Genomic DNA, 18,475 nt, shown 5'->3' with positions numbered 1-18,475 from the left:
CTACAGAAGGCTGCATTCTAGCCACACATAAGCCAGATGTTTCTACAGACACAGTCCTTTCCATTCAGCACTCAAGGACAATGCATAACAGGGCTGGTATGATCTAGGAAGGAGCTATGGCTTGAGGAGAGGTGACACATTTGGTAACCGCAGGGGTGTATGAAGTGGGAGTGGAGGGGGCGGTCTGCCCTGGGTGCCACTTTGGGGTGTGTGTGACAAGATGGCCCTTGCCTCCCTCCAGCTGTAGAGTGGCTGAGGGTGCATGCAGTCCATATGGGTGCTGCTCTTGTGGCATCCGTACGGGCTGCTGCTCTCGCATGCCGTCCATACGGGTGACCGTACGGGCTGCTTCTCGCACGGCAACCATCACTGGGTGTCCCGCCCCGCCCCTCGGTGTCCCACCCCAGGTGCTGGAGTGGGTTCCTTTGCCACTGGGTACCCAGCCCTAAGATTTCCACTCTAAATCTAGGGCAAAGTACTGATGACTCAGGTGGAGGCCACTATTCTTTCAATGGAACATTTATGCCCAGCTGATTGTCTGGAATTCACTTTCCTGTGCAATTAATGGAAAGTAACAACCCAAGCTGCATTGCTTCACTCTCTAAATGCATAGGGATGAAACTGGTCGAGTATATTCCTAGCATTAGCCAGGATTTTGCTCATTTGTAGAGTCCAGACAAATTTATAGATTAAAATTGAAAGAATATTTTCAGTTTGAGGTATGACACTGTGCTTTCATTTAATGGGCTTAAAATGTAAAATCCCCTTTTAGTACAAGAAAACACAACAAGCAAACAAAGACCTGGAACTCCATGCTTACAATATTAGAATTGCAGCCCTGAAATTGAGCAGTGCTTTCACGAATGAGTTGGCAAAATAATCTCCCGTTTGGCATTTTCTTTCCCATTAATATAGTGCAGCCAGGTTTAGTGTTGGCTGGTGGCCAGAGGTTACCACCGAAAAGTAGGTATTGAGCAGTGTGATTAATGAAGGTACAGTCACTCACCTGACATAGACTGTGCTTCATTTCCTCAGAGTTCAGAGCAGGTAAATTACTCAGAGCTCTGAGCCTAAAAGCTCTTAAAATACCTTGTTTAGTGGTATGTTTGAAGCCAGAATCATTCATCATTTTCATGTTTTTATCAACAAGATTAATTAAACGTCCCCTGAGATTACTTGCATGCTTGTAGCTGGTCTATCTTTAGAAAATGGATGGCCATGCCTGGGGTTTATCTTCAATTCTGTAGAGTTTTGCTCAAATATTTCATCCAATTAACAAGTTAAATTGATTTCTCTGACAATAAAAATAGCAAACATGGGCTTGTTATTGCTGAGCACCTGGAATGTTAGAATCATTTGTCATCCTTGTTCTAACCCTGGTATCTGCTGACCTGCTTCTGGCATTGCCTTAAGACCAATGCTGTCGACCAACCATCAACTCATTACTTGGTTTCCTTTGAGCAACTAAATGCAATGCTTAATAGCCAGAAGCCACTATCTTAGATATCTTCCTAATATGTGGCAGCCACAGCAGGAGCTCTGTGTATGTCTCAAAATGCCCATGGAGTTTTGGAATGGGACTATAATGATAGATTTACAAACACAATCACTTTAATCCTATAGAAGCGAGAGCACTGTCTGGAAACTAAGATGTGCAGTTCTTATTTTGTATTTTTGCATGGGTTTTTGTTGTGGCTGTTCCAGTTTGGCAGAAAGAATGGAAAAGGAGGAAGAACTGATTATCAACTTTTTAAAAGTCAGTTAATTTATTTTTTTTTAAAAAAAAGATCTCTGGAGTGAGAAATCGTATATCAACAAGTGTCACCCATGTACTATAACTTAACAAATACGTTTCTGGCACAATTTCTTTCTCCTCTGATGTCAAACTCTGCTTAAATAGCAAAGCCCGCCCCTGCCCCATGCTCTTAGTTATTATTACCAACAATGTCAATCCAGAAAATACAGGTTCAGTTTACCATCACTTTCCAGAAAACAGATGGCTAATTCTCTTACACTAATTCATACAAGATGCCTAGTAGGCTTAGCTCAAAAGAATACTCAAAGTTTTATGGTGCTTTTGTTTTGTTCTCGTATTTTAATATTGTATTGTGTCTTTTTGTGATCCACCCAAGAACATGCATTTTTGGGGAACCTATATACATACAGTAAACAAACAAAGTGGCAGAATTATGAGCTGACAGGCAATCAATTTGGTTTGGCAGAAAACACAGCAAGGAGCCCAAACCTGCCTCACAAGCAGCTTCAACTCTGGTGTAGCATAGTGGCTAAGAGACTGAATCAGGAATTCCCAGCTCAGAGTTAACTTTTGCTATGAACCCAGTGGGACAGTTAGGTCATTTTGGAGTCTGGTCTTAATGATGTGATTTGGTGGTTGGGAGGTCTCTCTCTATGGTAATGTATATTACATCACTTACGTCAAAATGAGGTAAGCCAGATCAGCTGTGTTTAGGTTCTGTCATGCTCATTCTGTTGAGTGGAGCCCTGGACTTCTGGCCCATTGTCCTGCCCTGAAGTGTGAGGGCCTGGGCCTTGCCCCCTAGGCCAGCTGGTAACACTTTTGCAGAGGAAGCAGGCCCTGCAGTCCCCACCACAGCAGTATAATATATTGTTTTCCAGCTGGGGACAATCAAAGGGAATGAATCTCAAGAGAGAGCAAGGGTTTCAAACCAAAACTTAAATTTCACTTGAACACTTTTGAATAAATGCGCTAGTGTGGTACAATGGCTAGAATCAGTGGTCTAGATCTGGAAAACCCAAGTTCAGATTCCTGATGATCTAGGATGGCATTGGGTACATCAACGTTCTTACAATCTAACCTGCCCAGGGCTGTTGTTAAGTAGTACTGTGTTGCGTAGAGAAACTGAGACAGACATGTAACACATAAAAATGAGAAGAAACCTCCCAAAGTAATTCTATATGCTTTCATATTTCCCAGAGTCCTTAAATTGCCAAGATTTACGCATAAAAGATTCGCTAAGGAGGAATAGTAATGAAAATAAAACAAGGAATAAGGAATATTCCTTTTCAGCAAGTGTCTTTCTTTTCTACAGCAGTTGGAGCAGTTTGCTGAGAGCAGGACCACCTGCAGTTTACTTCAAAGTAGGAAATGCTAGCAAAGTCCATGGAGTCTTAAGACTTTGAAGCTTTTGAAAATGTATTTGGGAGTAGCTCTCAGATGTTGTCCATTCCAGTATAAATCAGCTCTTAGGGCCAGATTTAACATCTGTAGGACTTTTGATGACTAACTCAGGTGAAGCCCACACAAACACACACTTCAGATTTATACCAGTGAAGTATCTGCCTGGAGGTGGTGGTGGTGAGGGGGGGGGGGGGACAACCTTAGAGGCAGGTTTCAAATAAATGCAAATTCTATTTTATTAAATGGCCAGAGCTTCTCTATGTCTGATTAAACCAACTTTATTCCCAGCCAAATACAAAGAGAAACAACTGAAAATGCCAATTTCATCTCTCAGTGGGTATTTTGGATGAGAGTGTTTTCATTCATATTAATTAAATTAAATTTTCAAATATTTGAAAAGGCTTTGCTGCCTTTAAACCAGTTCCAGTGTTTATATCGGCTGTACTACTGGAGAGCATAAAAAATGCCAAATGTCATCTAGACCTATATTTATAGAATAAATACCTCCCAGAATTTGGCTGTATTGAAGTCTTGCTTTCATTCTTTTTCTTAGTTCCCAATGCACCTACTATTTGACTAACTATTAAATACTGGGGTGTATTTTGGTAGGTTTACTGTTGGGATAGATTGCTGATCACTAAATAAGCAGATATAAATGCTGGTTGCTAGGGTTGCTAGCGGCTGGACAGCTGGAACTGTGTAGTTAACCCCCACAAGACAGGGAACAGCACTATGCCAGTTCAGTGCTCTGTTTAACACTGCACACATTGTTGTGTTAAATAAATGCTAAATAGGAGCCAGGTAGTGATGGCATAGATTAGCTGGTTTGTTCATTTGGGATCACACAGTGGGATGACATGGGTGACATCCAGCAGAATATCTGCCAATAATTTGCAGACCTTCTATGAGAGCTTCAGTTATGGCTCAAATCTGTTTCTGATTGTGACAATACTGTAATAGGAATCTGCTAATTAGTTGTAGCTTTTTTTCACGCTTTCTTTTTTGCTTGAATATATTGCAAGCTTGCCAAAGTACTGAATTGGGATATCCTTTGTTTTGAGCTACTAAGCTCAGCTTTTGGACTAATTGCCATTAACATTTTTATTTCATTCATATATATATATGAATCTCAGTGAAGGTTATGAAGGATGGGGCATATTTTTTCAGTCTAAAAGAGCAACCTTAGCATTGTCTGTTTTCTCCTCTAAATGAGAGAGTTGGCAGTTCTGCAGCCCATGACTTATAAACCTTTCCCAGTCAAGTATTGAAACAAATGAGATTGCTCCAGACCATGAGACCTATGGATGACATCTTTTGTCTCAGTTATATTCACAATTGTGTGTGAAGCAGATCCTTGCTACCAGGTAGTGGCAAGAAGGGAATTGAGTTTGGCCTATGGAGCCCACTGGCCGAGGCTGCTGCTAGGTAAAATTAACAGAACCGACAACAGATCTTGCATATATAACTCTGCTGTTGAACTGATATTGAAGGGTACTATTGTAGAAAAGAAATATTGGCAGTTTAATGGGAAAGTATGTCATACTTTAGTTGTGAAGATCATTGTTATAGGAAGAGATATCGAGCACTAGAATAACTGACCTTTTAAAAAAGGTTGATAATTTCATAATGGATGTTTCAGGCTATTAGCTTTGTGATAGTTAGAAACTGAGCCATTATGTTCACAGACAATATAGAGGATGATGCTGTTGAGAAATAATAACAGAATTAATAGTAGTAGTAGTAGTAGTAGTAGTAGTAGTAGTAGTAAAAAATATTATTTATATGCCACCCATTTGACTGGCTTCCCCCAGCCACTTTGGACAGCTCCCAACAAAAAATAATAAAAGCACAATGCAACATCACACACTAAAAAGTTCCCTGAACAGGGCTGCCTTCAGATGTATTTTAAAAATCACATAGCTGTTTATCTGTTTGACATCTGATGGGAAGGTGTTCCACAGGGCAGGTGCAATTACCAAAAAGGCCCTCTGCCTGGTTCCCTGTAACTTCACTTCTCACAGTGAGGGAGGAACCAGAAAGCCCTCCAAGCTGGATCTCGGTGTCTGGGCTGGATGATGGGGGTAGAGGCTCTCCTTCAGGTACAGGGCCGAAGGCACTTAGCGCTTTAAAGATCAGCACCAACACTTTGAAATGGTTATCACTTTTTTCCCTAGCTGTTCTCTTCCCTAAACATCTAGAACCACTGAAATTCCTTAAATGGAAGGAGTGGGTGCCCATTTGTACCTGTGGTGCTCTACAGAACATGTGAGAGATGCAAATTGATGCAACATGGCACATGCCTAGTACAAAGAGCTATAAGCACTACATGGCTCTGCATGGTGTTCACATACAGTATGCAAAAGATGGGGAAAAAGGTATGTGTTTGTATCTCACATGTTGCCTGGAACACCATGCATGTGCACAGTGTATAACAGTTCTTTCCGTAATTTGCAGAGTGACCCTGAATGAATGCTGCTGGTGGTAGAGTGATAGCTGCAAGTGTATTTGATCAGACATAGCATGATGGAGTCATATCTTGGCCATGTAGCAGTGAGAAAGGCCCTGCTTTGAAACTTCAGTAGGTGATTTCCAGTGTTAAGAGCCTTTGTTCATTTCAGTTTCTCATTTTTCCAATATTAAATTTGGTTTGCCCTATTTCTGCATACCTCTGCAAATTTTTCTTTTAAAAGATTCACATGAAAATTTGTACACATATTCATGTGGAACTTTTTCACTTGCTAATTGTGCATCGCACAATATAAAAATATTTGTTTACAATGTTGCCCCTATATGCATCTTGTGAGCTATTTTCTAAGATAATGCATTTCCCCCCCATTATTTTCACTGATGTAACTATTTTCACAGTATTTTTCGCTGATGTCTGTTTTTTTCTGACTGGAGAACTGGAGATGTGTGAATTTAAAAGGAGAGCTGTATTTTGGTTTTCATATTGGTTTGGGAAGCTTTTAGTAGTTTTGCATTCAAATACAAAGTGAATGAATTTCTTCCCCATCCTTAGCTATAAAATATGCAATCACTACTACAGAATTGGACTCAATTGTGTGTAATAATGTAAGCAATTCATATTAGAGTATTGAACAATGGCAATCTGACATGATTCAGCAGCATAGCTTTTAAAAAATTCAACAGCAGTAAGAAGTTATGATATACTTATAGGATTTTCAAGCACTAAATTCATAGCTGATTCATTTTAATTGAAATAAATGATGTTTCATTCCTTGGTCATTTCCTGTTGGTTTCATCCACATTAAAACATTCTGTTTAATGTGCAAGTTAACCCTTTTAATCACTTCTAATTGGCTTACATGCCAAAGTTTAGCTTCAGGAAAATGAAAATAAAGGGTGTTGGTGGTTGTGTTGGACCTGATCCCAGTAGTTGTCCAAAATTCTGTTGAATTAAGTTGTTGAGCCATTTAACAGGCACAACTATCAGGATTATTTGCCTTTGTAAATACTTTACATTAGTCAGCAGATGGCATTCAATGTACATTAACTATTTCACCATGTAACAGGAAGCATATGTTTTCCTCAAAGAGACACTGTTATTTTCTCATTTGCAGTTCTGTGCTAATTTGTGAACTATTTAGTGATAATCAGCCGAGGTGATATTTCATCCCATTCAGTTTGTGTAACAGATTTAATTGACTACATAGTAGTGTAAAATGCAGGTGACGTTTGTTTTAACAGACTTCAGTGATGTGGAAGTGTATGGAAGGTCAGTCATGGACTTTTGGCAGGAAGCTCAGATGCTTTTAGGAAATGTATTGGATGTATTTCCCCTGAGCCTTGAGCAAGAGTGGAGGTAGGATGACATCTCCTGTAATCAAGATTTCAGAAAGCCAAATGCTCACCTAATAGGACTTTAAAATCTATTTCTCAGGGTTAATCTACATTGAATACGAAGCAGAAATGGCACATTTTCATGTCATAAAGCAGTGACAATCTGCACAGACTGCCCTTTCAATATTTCTGGATGGAAATCCAGCCCTTCTGAACATACTGTTCTCTGGCTTACTTCACATCTATACTCCTGCCCATCTGTCAGAATGGCATAATGCCTACTTCAAAGGTGTTACATTGGCTTCAGTAGGGTTCAATTGCCAATTAAATATAGGATTGAAAGGCATGAGTGTAGAAAGCTTCATTTTATGCACAAAAAGGATGCTATGACAGCTTCAGTACATGAAGTCACGACTGCTGTGACATTGGCCTCAATCCACAAGCAACTTTCACTGACCACTTCTCTCCCGTTGGAATGAATAGTTTAAAAAACTTTCAGTGCACATTCTTCCCTTGTTGGAATGAATAGCTTTTACAGCAGATTTGCTCTTGTGCAAGTCTCACACAAAGTTTCCATGTGACTACACGTGGAAGAATAATCTCAAAAGCTTTCCTGTTGTCTTTAAGCAGAGGCTTGACAACCATATGTCAGGAGTGCTCTGATGGTGTTTCCTGCTTGGCAGGGGGTTGGACTCGATGGCCCTTGTGGTCTCTTCCAACTCTATGATTCTATGATTCTATGTTCCAAGACCTTAAGGTGGAATGTAAATATATTTCATAAAGTTGTTTAGTAACATCCTTTAAACTTGGAGCAGTGAATAGAAATGCTGCCATCCATATGTTGTTGAACTATATCCCTCATCCCTGATCATTGGCCATTCTGTCTGGGGCTGATGGGAGTTGGTGCCCAACACCATCTGATGGGCACCCTGCTTCAAAACACACACACCAGGACACTGAGCAGCACTAGTGACAGACAATTAAAAACAACAGGAAATTAAAATAAAAAGTAAAAAATGTGTTGGTGTCCAGTGCAGCCAGCTTAAATGCATTGCTTGACTGGCTGGGCATGAAAGCAGACAACGCCTGGCAATAAGGGCCTCTGATTGGCCCATTTAAACAACAGGTTTTGGCAGGCAATCACACCCAGCAGACTGGCTGGCCGGGAAAATTGCCAGATAGCGGGCTGGCTGCATGAGCTCTGACCTCTCAGGGATGGCGGCTAAGAGCAAGGGGGAGGCAGCCGTCACCCACCTGTGAAAGGGTGAGCAGCCACTGGTGTGAAAAACAGACTCAGGCAGAAAGATGCTTAGGTGGGGGCTGAAAGGGACCAGTCACATTGTCCATGGCAAAATATTCCATAGTTTGGCACCACTATCCCCTCCCTCTTATATAATACTAGACCTTGGGGAGCTCCAATGAAGCTGAATGTTGGAAGATTCAGGACAGATACAAGAAAGTACTTATTCACACAGCATCTAGTTAAACTGTGGCATTTGCTCCCATAAGAGAGGGTCACCAACTTGATTAGCTTTAAAAAAGTAGGCTACCAACCCCAATGGCAGCGTTCTGTCTCGCTGTCGGAGACAGTAAACCAGGGGTAGGGAACCTAAGGCCCGGGGGCTGGATCTGGCCCAATCACCTTTTCAATCTGGCCCGCGGAAGATCCAGGTTTCAGCGTGTTTTTACATGAGTAGAATGTGTCCTTTTATTTAAAATGCTTCTCTGGGTTATTTGTGGGGCATAGGAATTCGTTCACCCCCCCCCCAAAAAAAAATATAGTCTGGCCCCTCACAAGGTCTGAGGGACAGTGGACTGGCCCACAGCTGAAAAAGGTTGCTGACCCCTGAGTAAACCTCTAAATACCAGTGAGGTCTTATCCATACTTCCTCTTGCCCTGCTGCTTTCCCTCATGGAAAACCACTTTTTAGCACTCAGTCAGAGCAAATGACAATTCAAGTTTCCCCCAGATTGCCATTTGTTCCAATCTACTGCTGAATCACGAGTTTTCTCTTGGAAAGGAGCAGGGCAAGGGGGAAATTGCTCAACCCCATGCCTTGAAAGCACAGGTCAAATGGAAAACCTCTCTGACCTGGGCTTACTAGACATTGCACAAGTGGAAGTGTGGAGAAGCTCTTAGTGAGAATCAAACATGAGGAAAGCACTATTGCCCTGAGGTGGTGATTGAGGGTTTCCCAAAGGCATGTGGTTGACTGCTGTGAGGACAGGATGGTGGACTAGATGGGTCTTGCCCACCAGGCTCTTCGTCTCTTCTGATGATGCCAGAATTAGCCATGGTGGGCCATCTGGGACCCTGTCTCTTGCCTGTCCATGCTAGATGCAGACACAATTACTTCCCTTTGTATACCTCAGATGGAAATTTAGAAACAGTTTGCATGAGCAAATTTGTTTTGTTAAACTGATATTGACAAATACATGAACTATTGGTGCCTTTAATTGCTATTTTCTCAAATTATTTAATAAAATAAGGTTGCCTGTTTACTTTCTTTAAAGGAATGCCTGAAGCATGCTTTGAAAACTCACTTGTCATTCAAAGCTTTGTTTGTAAAAACCCAGCACTTTGATGAATAGATATACATGCTAGCTTTTATATATATATTTTTAAAAGGTTCATGACCAAACACCTGCAGAGTTTTTATTCCTTCCTATTTTATAATTACCAACTGGGTTATTGTTAAACTTTCATTTCTACACTGGTAATTTGCTACACATTCTTCATTGTGATCAAGAACAATGGTACCTGTTCTTTGTTGATGTGGGGTTTTAAACTGCATGTGGAAACTTGTGAATTTTGTTCATCTCTGATTATGGATCAGTATATCCACAAGAAAGCCCGTGATATTCTGAGAGCTCTAATGCATTACTAAGCCCATTAGTACATAGCCATGGATATGTCATTATAGTATTTGGTTGCCAAATACCCTGAGTTCTGGCATGAAGCTCGTATTATGTATGCATGGAAGCCAGAAGGCTGCTGGTTTTAGTAGCATTCGGGATGGCATGTGGAGAGATAGAAATACTTTTCTTAACAATTCTCTCTTTGAAACAAAGAGGCAGTCATACTGTAGATATACTAGCTGATGACCTCCTTTCTCCATCCTGTTAATGCTCCTCTGGAGAGGCTCCGCAATGCTATGGCCAAGGAAACCAGGCTGTGGCTGACAAATCATTCTACTGATGGAGATGGCAATTAGACACCTGGAGAGAAGGGCTGCCAAATGACAGATTCACAAATAATGATGACAATCATGATAATGATAATAATAACAGCGAGAAAATAACCCACTGACACAGTACAAGGCATATGATTTCTGGCCAGAATTATTGCCAGAGCCAAAAGAACATGGCAAGAAAGACAATTTTAATGTAACCTTTTGTTTTTTTGTAAAGGAGTGGTATAAGTTCACCGGTCACCAAACCGGTCACCATGGAAGGTCACCAAAATGTACAAAGTGGCAAAAATAAAAATAAAAAGTGAAGGCAGACTTCAGAATGACTACTGACAACAATTGCACTTCATTAATGTTATGAAAACAAGTCCTCTGAAATAAATTCGTCTCCAGCAGATAATATGTGGTAAGCAGGAGCAGCAAGCATGGAGGAGTGCTGCCACAGACCTGCTGTTCTGGTACCACCATTTCTGCTGCATGCCAGGATGTTCAGGGGACGAAGCAGGATGGCAATGAAATTGGGTGGTCCAGGTTCACAAGGGAGAGGTGCAGATTGGCACCTGCTGGTGTGCCCAAACTGCCATCTTGTTGCCTTGCCATCCCAGTTCTCCAATGACACCCCTACCCCCAGCCGCTCCTGGTAATTCAAGAGTTCATGACAAGTTCGTTGCATGCACACTCTTGTTCATACCAGAAGAGTTCTGTGCAATTTGAAAGGTCAATTTACTCAAGTGCTTTTTTCTTTAAAAAAAAATGTCTAGGAGTACTCTCGTTTTCCTACTCGTATTGAAATATTGCCCCTCAGTGAGGCCAAACTGAGAGACACAAAATGTTTAGGGGTATGCGTAGCCCTGCTTCCCCCCAGAAAAAAAGCACTGAATTTACCAATAGATTGGATTAACCAAAGGCTGACCACAATGCTCATGATTACAGACGTATGGTACATTATCTAATTCATTTGCCATGAGAAAAAGGATCTGTAAGCATACTAATGTAGTTGATAATGATGCTGAAAACAAGCAAATTTTTCTTATGGTGAAGATGATCAATGTGGTCTGATGCTACCATGGGGAAAAGTAAATACAATGGTAAAGAAACTGGTGGTCCTGGGAACTGGCCTCAGCTAAGGTAGCTTGCATACAAAGGTGCAATACAATACAACACTGAGGCTTCTGGAATATATTATTGTTCTCAAGTGGCATATCTTCCATTCCTTACAGGACTGCAGATTTTGGCACTGTCCAGAGGAAGACCATCACAAGGTAACTGCTCCCATGGGGCTTAAAAAATTTATTAAATGTTTTATTGTGTTACAAAACAAACATTGTGTCTCCATTTTCGAGTCATAGTCTTTTTCACTGTTTGTTTACGTTCAGTAAGAAACACTATTGCTATGCAGTTGGGGGACAAAGAGGGAACGAGGGAGTTGGAGGGTAATGTTACCTCGTTCTATTGCATAGTGTTAGTGTAGGGTTCATTTGCATCATGTGGGTAGGTCCTTTATTTGTACATTTATTTGTTTGTATTGACATTGTGAGATATTAGGGGGTCCAGAACTTGATTGGTTGCATTCAGTTGGTTGCAGTGTGGTTTGTATGTATGTGTGTGTGTGTGTTGTTGGGTCAGATTAGCTCTATTTATTTATATGCTTTGTTGGGGGAGAGGTCATTGTCTTATTGTGCTGTATGTGTGATAAAGGGGAGCCACACTGGAGTGAAGGCATCCTCTGTTGCTTGTCCCCGTGTTAGTTTAAGTTTGTTGGTTAGCTTTTCTAATAGGGCGGTTTTCCATACATTTTGGCGCCAGTGTTCTATGTCCACTCTTGATAGGTCCTTCCAGCGTCTAGTTAAGTTTCTGGCTGATAAATAAGAGAGTTCTGAGCACCTTGTCATGTTGTGTGTGTTGTCCTGGAAAACAATATGGCTAGTTCTGGAGTTGCTTCTATTACCTGTTTTGTTATTTTGGATATTTCTAGTAGCACTGACATCCAAAAGGATTGAATTTTGGGACGTTCCCATCACATGTGGAGGTATGTGTCTATAGAGGTGCAGCCTCTCCAGCATTTGGATGAGGTCCTTGTATGTATCAGCACCAGCTTCTGTGATGTTAGATACCATTTATCGATAAATTTCAGGGTAAGTTCTCTTCTTTTGGCTGAGATGGATTTAAATGGTGATTTAGACCATATTTTGACCATTGGATGGGGTTTATTTTGTATCCTATGTCATGCTCCAATTGGTGAGGGAGTCTGAAGTGTCTTGGAGTAGTATTTTATATATTGCAGATACCACCCCCTTGCCATGTCCCGCCTCATCTCAAAAAAGGCATTGACTAATTTCCCATGGGGCTTTTTGAGATCAGGAAGTGCTGGCAGTTGGGGAGACTGCAGAGTGCAAATGGTTAATGGCAAGAAAACAACAACCACAACCATTTCATAACAATAAATTAATTCCAAACCTGCATACACCAACAATAAAAATAAATTCTAAAACACTCTGAATGAGGCAACAAAGGGAAAATCTTTTTCATGGGTGAATAAACCTTCTCAGAAATTGGAGGAGAGGTTCTGGCACAGCACTAGTTTTTTCAGCAAACTGCAACAGTTGCATTTGGTAATTCTTCAGTGAGTTCCAAATACACTGCCTTGAGAACTATGAAGTTAGATTATCTTTCAGCTTCCCATGTGTAATCTAGCAGGTTCACGATGACTGCAACATCCTACTTGCCAGTGACTTTTTACTCTAACATTGGAATTGTTTCTATGGTTGAGGGTGGTGTTCTGTTCTGCATCGCCAAAATTATAAGGCAAGTGATCTTTGTGCACCATCTCAGACTTAGCACGAGGAGAGAAGCACTCTATAATTCCAAGTCTGAAATGGGGTCCATGCCAAATCTTTGTTTCTGAAGTGACAGCAGCATGGTTGCTGCTTGCCTATGCTTTGTTCAGCTGTGTGGCAGAAGCATTCCTTCAGTTGCAGGTGGTAAAAAATAGAGTTCATGTTCATGGCAGAATTGCAACGATGGATGTGTTTGGGCAGGAGGACATAAGGTTAAATCCAGTAATTACTGGGAATTGGAGAGGGGCATTTTAAGCCAGATGCATCACTGTTGAGCAATTAGGAAAGGATGGAGATATTTTGGTCTCTGACTTATCTTTAATTTCAGCAGTGGCCAAGAACATAAGTTATGACAGAATGAGAGAAGGACCATCTGGCCTAATTTCTCTGTTGTTTTTGTATGTGTGGGGGTGGGGTGTTTCAACTCAAAGCTCATTCCAAAAATAAATATGTATGAAACTTGAGGATTCTTTTCTATACTGTGTTTTCTTCTGCTCTGCCCCCAGTAGTTACATCAATGCATTATATACCCCCCCCCAAAAAATATGGTACTTGCATTATATATTGTTTTCTAATGCTTGGGTTGTTGTGTCTGAGTTTTTAATAAGACTGCTGGTGGAAAAGGTTTCTCTGCCTGCAAAGGAATGTTCCACAGTTCCAGGTCACCCAAACTATGGAAAAATGCACTTATCTTTCCATGTATTACGTTTTGTGGTGTCCCTTTCCATGGGGTTTAGAAGATGATTATACAAACAGAGGGAGAACAAGGTTTTCAATGGCAACTAGCATTGGCAGAATTCGGGCTCTCAAATTTCAGCGGCACCCTGTGCAATCCTAAAATTTGGCGCCACCTCCCCTCTCACATTCCATTCTACAGCATTGTTGTGGCGCCCCCTGCAGTGTGGAGCCCAGTGCGGCCGCAGCAGTCATGCTACCCTAAAACCACCTCTGCTACTAGTCTGCCTCTGTATACCAGTGGGAATCACAGGTGAAGAGAGTGTTTTTGGCATTTGCTTGCCCCCTGTGAGAATAGGAAGCTGGACTAGATGGGTCTTTGGCCTGATTCACAATGGGAAGCATTCTCTCCACTTATGATTCCCAGCAACTATTTGGAGGCTGCCTCTGACAGAGGAAGGAGAAAATAGCCATTGTGGCTAGTAGCTATTGATAGCTGTATCTTCCATGAATATGTCTAATCCTCCCTCCAAAGTGTTGGCATCTTGTCAGAGCAAACTGCATAGTTTAACTATGCACTTTTTGAAGGCCTACTTTCTTTTGTCTATTCTGAATATTCCAATGTTCACTGTGTGTTATAAAAAACCTTAACTATCTTAACCTCTTAGCGTATTCATTTATTGTATATTTCTATATTCAGATAGAACCTTTTATGCAGGAGGTGTCATATTTAAGAAGAGAAAAGTCTGTAGTAAAACAAAATAATAGCTGGCTTTGTTTAATGTTCAGTCATTTAACACAATACTTTTGACAGGAAAAACATTTACATCATTTAATTTAGCACATATTTGGAATGCAAATGAAGTATGGATATTTGATAAAAAGGTGTTGCTGTTTTACTTGTTATAAAGAAAAAATGCTCATGATGGCAGTAGAATTCTTATCATCAGCCCACAATGCATGTTGTTGCTTCCATTAACGATCACATGCCTCATTTGTGAAAAGTGATACAAATTTCTCCAAACAAAATGTCTTTGGTGGGAATCTGCTAACTGCAATGAGAAGGGAAAGGGTAAACATTATGGTAATTGAGGTATATGAAGAAATATCATAAATGTTTTCTTGTAATGATGATGAAACAGGCATTCTAGCTGCTTGAATGTTTAATGCTTAGGCTCAGTGCAAGACCTTTCTCAAAATTAGAAGTGTCCATCTAAACAAAACAAATGGCAGTAATCATACAATGCAGAATTCATGCCAGCCTTTTCTTTGTATTCTTGGTTAGGGACATAGCAAAAAGCAACAAATAATATGGTTGTAGCCAGTGCTGCCATTTCACTTCGGCAACAGGCTTCACTTGCACAATGTAGAATCCTCACCCACACCCTTAAAATCTTGGTGGACTCTCTGGAGCAGACTGGAAGTCATATCTATATATAGTCTCCTAGTTCAAGTGTTTGATGTTAAATGAGCCCTCTTCTCATACCCTCCTCCACATTTAAATCAATGCACAGAGGCAAACAAGATTGTGCTGGCTGGTCCCATGCCTGATCTCTGTATGTCCTGCAGCCCTTTCCCCAGCCTTCATGCGTTGGGTGGAACATAGCCATGGGTCCTACAACAAACAAACAAAAACCACACAACTGTATGCACATAGAGGTCCATACCTGTGGTTGGAAATCCTGCTCTCACTATGGTTTCTGATTTTGTGTACCAGCCCTACTCTTGTAAAGTTGTATGTGCATATAGATTGTTATTGTGTTCCACTCAGTGTCCACACATCAAGATTGGCACCAGTGGCTACACACAGGTTGGGGTAAGGCAAACAGCCAGGATCTCTTTCTCATCTGTGCATTGATTGAAAGTGTGTGGCATGTAAGAAAATACAATAAATTCTCTCAATTTGAATCCATCTCCTTTCTCTTAACTTTTGTAAATGACAGATGCTTCTAGCAGTTACTGTCAGCTGTACTAGGCAGAAACAAACCACACTTTCCTATTCTTCCTGCTCTAATTCTGGGCAAGGAATTGAAATGAAACTTATTTCAGACATGTGACTTATTACAGCCTAATCCCACAAATGTCTTTATTGCTCTGTCTTATCTCCCCCCTCCTTTCTGGGGAACTAGAGAGCCTTGAATTAAATCCAGTGTTATTAGACCAGTAATAAGTTGCACTGAATAACTCCTTAGGGAGGTGGCCAATTAAAGCTGCACTCTAGATAGCTTCACTTATGCAGCAGCAAACCCACTAGCTGGTGCCCGTTTCTTCATTCCTCTCTCTCCAAGGCTGGCAGGAATGCAAGGGGGGCACCTTCCCACCCAAGCACACATCTTTTAGAGGAAGGATGGACAATCTGCCTACCCCTGTTAAGGGCCACAAGGAATGTAATCTGAGGACAGGGCACAAGCCAGCTGTGGAAGCAGCTAAAGCCAGCAGCAGACAGAGCATGAGCAAAAAGACTTCTTTTTGCACCCTTCTCCACACAGTCTCCCCACTCTCTTTCTGAAAGGTACCCCGTTTCTCCTTTTCTGATTTTTCTTTCCCCATCTCCCTCTTTCTTCCTCCATACCTGCCTGAGGAGGGGCAGATCATTTTTGCCAGAGTTCAGAAAAGAAAACTTTTGAAATTAGGACCTTAGGGACCACAGGAGACCCACAACTGCTGCCTTTAGCAGGTTGGGAAAACATTAACCATCAGCCAAAGAAAGTTTACAGATGAACACTTGAAGGATTTAGGCAGTCTAAATGGGACATTTATGTATCATGATGTATGACTTCTGGAACAGACATACACCTCTGTAAAACATGACCATAAACTAAGATTGGATATGATTCTATTATTACAAGAATGTGGCAAAAACAAATGTAAAAAGAGCTCTTGGAGATGTTCATGAATCTACACATTAACTTTTCCATCTGTCATTTTTCATAAGCTGTTACTGTAGAAGAGCAGGATAAAAATACTAAATAACAACTAAAACAACAACTAAAACTGCAGAGCTATTTCTGGCTTTCTTGTATTGATAGGCTACACACACTGCTATGCTTCCCCTACTTGAGTCCTTCTTTTGCAGGCACAGGCAAACTCAGCCCTCCAGATGTTTTGGGACTACAATTCCCATCATCCCTGACCATTGGTCCTGTTAGCTAGGGATGATGGGAGTTGTAGTCCCAAAACATCTGGAGGGCCTGTTCTTTTGCATAGCCAGACTGTATTGCCTTTATAAATGTATTTATTGTATTGCCTTAGTTGACACAGCCCATAAAAATAGAAGTGGGGGCAGATCAAAAGCTCATGGGAGCCAAATTCATAGGAATTCAAGTGGATACAGTGAAGGAGAAAAGGAATTTAGGTGTCCTCCTCTCTGATCTACAAAGGTATTTGCATGCAAATCATTTTACAGTCCATTGTTTTTACTCTCCTGACAGCTGTGTTTGTACACCTGCCTCCTCCTAGGGCTTAATTGAATTTCTGTCCTGCCTTTGGATCAATGTACATTGTACACTATATTTTAGGGAATATTGTATTTGCTTTACTAAGCAAACAGGTTTAGTTCTCATCTCATCTCAGCCATTCTTATATCAAGAATTTCTTCTAAAACTGACATATACAATTATCTGACTTCCCTCCAAGCAATGATTTCCTTTCTTTTGGAAATGGGATTCCTGATAAATATGTAGATAGCCCTTACCACCTCAGACTGATGTGAGAATATCATTCATGCCAGAGCAACTTTCCGGCCTCATCTTGGCACTCTGCATTGCAAATGGTGCTTCTGGTGTAATTATTTCCTGACGCGGGATTAGATTCCGATACATTTTAAAAAAAATATTCTTTTTCTATTTATTGATATCAGACCGAGTGCATCTCAAGTGTCACAGAACTGTAAGCTGCCTCATTTATAGATTGCCTCTCGGAGAGTTCATCACAGAACCCTGCTTAATCAACCAAAGCCCTAGGAGCCTAAGTGCCATGGATAAGAAAATGGTTCTATTGCGGGAAAATATTTTCATTCTTTCATGCATCTTTCCAGCACGATTACTTCAGCTCAAGCTGGGGAATTATGAGGGAGACATTGTGCAGTCGAGACCACATAACACCGGTCTTGAAAGACCTACATTGACTCCCAGTACGTTTCCGAGCACAATTCAAAGTGCTGGTGTTGACCTTTAAAGCACTAAATGGCCTCGGCCCAGTATACCTGAAGGAGCGTCTCCACCCCCATTGTTCTGCCCGGACGCTGAGGTCCAGTGCCGAGGGCCTTCTGGCGGTTCCCTCATTGCGAGAAGCAAAGCTACAGGAAACCAGGCAGAGGGCCTTCTCGGTAGTGGCGCCCGCCCTGTGGAACGCCCTCCCATCAGATGTCAAAGCGATAAATAACTACCTGACATTCAGAAGACATCTTAAGGCAGCCCTGTTCAGGGAAGTTTTTAATCTGTGATATTTTAGTGTATTTTTGGTTTCTATGGAAGCCGCCCAGAGTGGCTGGAGAAACCCAGCCAGATGGGCGGGGTACAAATAATAAATTATTATTATTATTATTATTATTATTATTATTATTATTATTATTTCAATGGATATGAGACAAGGGAGCATTTTGGTGCCTTGTGCCCCATGGGTTAGACAAGCATGCCTGCTACTTGAGCTACATCTCTTACCCCCTGCACCCCCCCCCCTGAGTTGGCAGGCTTTTAAATAGCAGGAGGGCCACTACCACATCCCTGCAAGACAGCTGGGGAGGGGGAGGGGGCATTAAGAGTGCTCCAGCAATTGGGCCCCATGTCATTGCAGGCCAGCTCAGCCCCTCC

The 18,475-nt window shown here is 41.3% G+C and overlaps 1 long non-coding RNA gene across 3 annotated transcripts in view; it reads left to right on the top strand.

The window, feature by feature from the left end:
• LOC307214004 overlaps window positions 1–18,475 on the top strand; it is a 583,863-nt gene that overhangs the window by 253,718 nt on the left and 311,670 nt on the right. For all 3 annotated transcript variants that reach the window (XR_013837817.1, XR_013837818.1, XR_013837819.1), the window contains exon 4: window positions 11,373–11,414. This is a non-coding gene — a long non-coding RNA (uncharacterized lncRNA). The remainder of the gene's footprint in view (window positions 1–11,372; window positions 11,415–18,475) is intronic.

The sequence above is a fragment of the Podarcis cretensis genome, assembly GCF_951804945.1.
Source record: "Podarcis cretensis genome assembly, chromosome: 4".
Classification (NCBI taxonomy): Eukaryota; Metazoa; Chordata; class Lepidosauria; order Squamata; family Lacertidae; genus Podarcis; species Podarcis cretensis.
Note: the sequence above shows the minus strand (reverse complement) of the source record. Positions and strands in the feature narration are given on the sequence as shown.